Source organism: Pteropus vampyrus, unplaced genomic scaffold, assembly GCF_000151845.1.
Source record: "Pteropus vampyrus isolate Shadow unplaced genomic scaffold, Pvam_2.0 Scaffold530, whole genome shotgun sequence".
Lineage (NCBI taxonomy): Eukaryota > Metazoa > Chordata > Mammalia > Chiroptera > Pteropodidae > Pteropus > Pteropus vampyrus.
In genome coordinates this window covers 41,153-45,580 of record NW_011889311.1, presented here as the reverse complement: position 1 = coordinate 45,580, position 4,428 = coordinate 41,153, and positions in this window count along the sequence as shown.

Here is a 4,428-nt window from a genome sequence, read left to right as displayed (position 1 = left end):
AGGACGTGCTTAGGACTGAGGGTGAATCAAAACGTCAGAGAATGCCCTCCCTACCTCACACCTGCAAACATGCTAACGCACAGCAGGTAGAAATAAAATCAGAACGTATTTGGGATAGTTGCAAGTGACAGAGTTTCTCGGGTAAGAACCACAGAGGGAAAACCTAGAGTTAAATGGGAAGATAAGCCGAATCAGACAGCATAAAGTTCTGACTGCATAAACACTAAAACACACACTGGAGGCTCGCCAGAAACGACGTACTCATCTCTATGCAGAAAAGTAATACTGGTCTCCGTTTCTTCCTATTCTATACAAGATGTCTAGCTTTTAACCAAAATTTACAAGACATGAAAGAGTAAAAAAAAATTAAAATCGGAAGAGAAAAAAGACTAATTAGACCCAGGCTCAGACATAGACAGATATTAGAACTATCAGGCAGATAATTTAAAATAAGTAAAATAAATGTGTACAGGGTACAATGGACAAAGCAGACAGCCTGCAAGATCAGATAGGTGATTTCAGCAGAGAGATAGAAACTAAGAGAAAATATCGAACCAAGATGTTAGAAATCAAAGACACAGTAATAGAGCTTAAAAGTACCTTTGATGAGCTTATCAACACTGAAGGAGAGAATAAGTAAGCTCAAAAAGAGGTTACTAGAAATGATTCAAACTGAGTTGAGAAAAAAAAAGATGGAAAATAAGTACAGAATATGCAACAACGATGTAACCATAGCAAGCGGTCTAACATACATAACTGAAATTTCAGAAAGCAGAAAGACAAAAATGGGAAGGATGTAGTCAAAGAAATAATGGCTGACAACTTTTTACGGACAGATGCCAATTTAAAGAACAAGAAGCTCGGAGAACATCAAACAGGATAAATAGCAAAATCAAATCAAATCAAAACAAAACAAGAACCTAAACCGATACATATCATTTCAATTGAGAAAAACGTAAGGAAAGCAAAGAGTAAATCTTGAGGGCAGACAGAAAAATGCACATTATCTCAAAAGGAATAAAGATGACCACGACAGCAACTTTCATATCAGAAATCACGGAAGCAAGAAAATGAGAGTGATACCTCTAAAGCACTAAAAGGAAAAAAAACTCAAAAATCTATCAACTGAGAATTCTATGACCAACGGAAATATTCATCAAAAATGGGGCTTTTGAAGACCTGTTCTACAGGAAATGTTAAAAGAATTTCTTCAGGTAGAAAGAATTCAATGCAGTCAGAAAGGTAGAACTACTCAAAAAAATGAAGTGTCAAATATGGAATGAAGGTTAAGCATAAATTTTTTATTCCTCTAAAGGATAACTTATTAAAGCACTGAGAGAAAAAAAAATTATTGTGTGTATATAACATATATGAGTGAAATATATGAATACAATGGCACAAAGAATTGATGGGAATTGAAAATATATCATTATAAGGCTTTTATACTATACAGAAAATATTGTAATATTATTTGATAGAAAACGCATTTAAAATGTTTATTATAATGTGTGAGGAAACCATAAAAAATTAAGAAAAAGATACACATAATAAATCAATAGGTGAAGTATATAGCACAGATGAAGCAGAAATTGCATAAACTTAGTTAAATAGCGAGAATACACAGTAGTAAAATCAAAAGACTTAGTGAATCTTACGTAGTTTTGAGCTTTTTAAATCTTATCACATAAAATTTTTGGATGTTAATGTATCTAATCAACATCCACATTATAATTTTAATATTGGAATAATTTTAAAATCACTGAAATGTCATATTTATGACTAAAATCTGAGATTCTGAGACTCTGCATGCCCTGAGAAATGATAATATCTTGATTAATAGTCTAATTAGTTTTTTCTTCTCTTTGCTTTTTTTTTTCAATATTTCCCTTATAGACAGTATTAGACAGTGACTCAGATCACAAACTGCCTCAGTCAGACAGACTATTTTAGTTCCAGATTTCATCATGCGTGGGATGTGTAAACTTGGACATGTTTCTTAGCGTCTTTTGATCTTTTTTTTTGACATTTAAAATGGTGATGGTGATGGTGATGATGGCGGTGGTGGTGATGATGGTGATGGTGATGCTGATAATGGTGATGACGATGGTGAAGATGATGATGATGGTGATGGTGATGGTGATAATGGTGATGGTGATGGTGATGACGGTGATGGTGATGGTGATGATGATGATGATGGTGATGATGGTGATGGCGATGATGATGGTGATGGTGATGCTGATAATGGTGATGGTGATGGTGATGGTGATGATGGTGATGGTGATGGTGATGATGATGGTGAAGATGATGATGATGATGGTGATGGTGATAGTGATGGTGATGAGGGTGATGGTGAGATGGTGATGGTGATGAGGGTGGTGGTGATGATGGTGATGTTGATGGTGATGGTGATAATGGTGATGGTGATGATGGTGATGGCGATGGTGATAATGGTGATGGTGGTGGTGATGGTGATGCTGATAATGGTGATGGTGAAGATGATGATGATGATGGTGATGATGATATCTGATCTGTAGGACTGAGAGACTTAGAAGAATGTGCTGCATATAGTGCTACATAAAGGTTAGCTGCCATCATTACTATTCCTAAATGCTGTGGACTGAGCTTGTCTCCCTGTAACTCATATGTTGAAGTCTGACCCCTGTGGTAACTGTATTTGGAGACAGGAACTAAGGGAAGGTAATTAGGTTAAGTGAGGTCATGAAGTGGGGGCTCGGATCTGATAGGTTTAGTGTCCTCATAAGAGACACGAGAGTGTTTGCTCTCTCTCCACAGTCATTCACCAAGGAAAAGCCATGAGAGGACATAGTGAGAAGGTGACTGACTGTCTGCAAGCCAGGGAGAGCGATCTCACCAAGACCTGACCTCTCTGGAACCGTGAACTTGAACTCCCAGCCTCCATAACCGGGAGAACATAAATTTCTGTTCTTTAGGCCTCCGTCTGCGGTAGTGTGTATGGCATGCCAAGCTGACGCAGACACTGAAGATTATAATACATTTCCAAAGACTGCTTTCGATATTCCCACACCGTTCAGGTTTTATCTTAGATTTATGATGAGTGGAGCGGTAGCAAAAGTATAATGCTCAAGTGGACAACTCCCAGTCCTATATTATCAATAAAAAATACGGGCTTTCAATAGGCTACCTATTCTAATCACGTGATATCCCACCATTTCTGTAGTGGTCATAATTTTTTAATATACTTACATGTGTGCATAAAGAGCAAATTCAATCACATGCATTCATTTATATTCTTAATTTCTAAAGATTTGTAGCATTCTATATTACCTCAGTAAGATTTTCAAATTAATATCCTGTTTTTCTTTTTAAATTCAATATTATTATTGAATCATTTAAAAATTTCTTAATTGAGCTTTTGTGCAAGCTTAGCAGCAAAAACCGTTCAGCAGCAGAAATGCCAACACATTTATTTAGGTGGACAGTTTCGCTTGCTTTGCTTGGCACACAAATAAGTGATAGTTTGTTACAATTTAAATTCATTTCAATCACATGCAATTTGAGATTGGTTACACATTGATTTTGAAGTTTCACTAATAACTGGGAAATAAGTATTTCCAATAATAAGTGACTTCTGGATAGTTGTAAATATAAGTAACTAAAAAATTAAAATTAGGCCTCTAAATTCAACTATGATTTAAAATTAGTCGCTTATTCAACTTGTTCAACACGTTCTTCCCATTTTCATATTAAATATGGTGTGTTTGTTAATGGAATTTTTTTTTAATATTCAAAATGTCATATTTTGAAAAGTACTCTATTTGGTGGTTCTGGCTGCAACTCCTTTTCAGGTTACGAATGTGGGAAGCGAGAACATGGATGATTAGTGAGCATTATACCTCTAACGATTACTAACGGAATATTGATTATGTTCTGCATACCTAAATATCTGATCGTTTGTTCTCTGCAATTATTCAAGGGAAAGTAATGCAGTATTTGTTTAACCATATGTTTCTTTATGTGAGATTAGAGATAAAAGATTACGGGTCTATTAATAAGCACAACATTGAATCCAAGGCTTATTTTATTATTTTTGTGTGGCACGCCTAAAATACATCATACCACAGAGAAGTAATTTCCTTTTTAATAAAGTCTGAACTTCGGGCCTTGAATTTGATCTATGTGGTCCTCATAAGCCTTTCTGGTATTACCCATGCAGAATGTAAACCAAATATAATTTATCGGACGTTCCGGTGAATCGAATCACTCTGGGAGCTGCATTATTCAGGCGATGCTGAGGAAGCGAAGATTAAACAAATACATGTACTTGGTCCTTTTATCAACACATCTTTAGTGAGAACTTTATTGCAATGTGCTCTTCTTGGTGATAAGGACATCGCAATAAACAAAGTAACGTTCCACCCTAATGGACAACACCTTCCAGCATTAGAT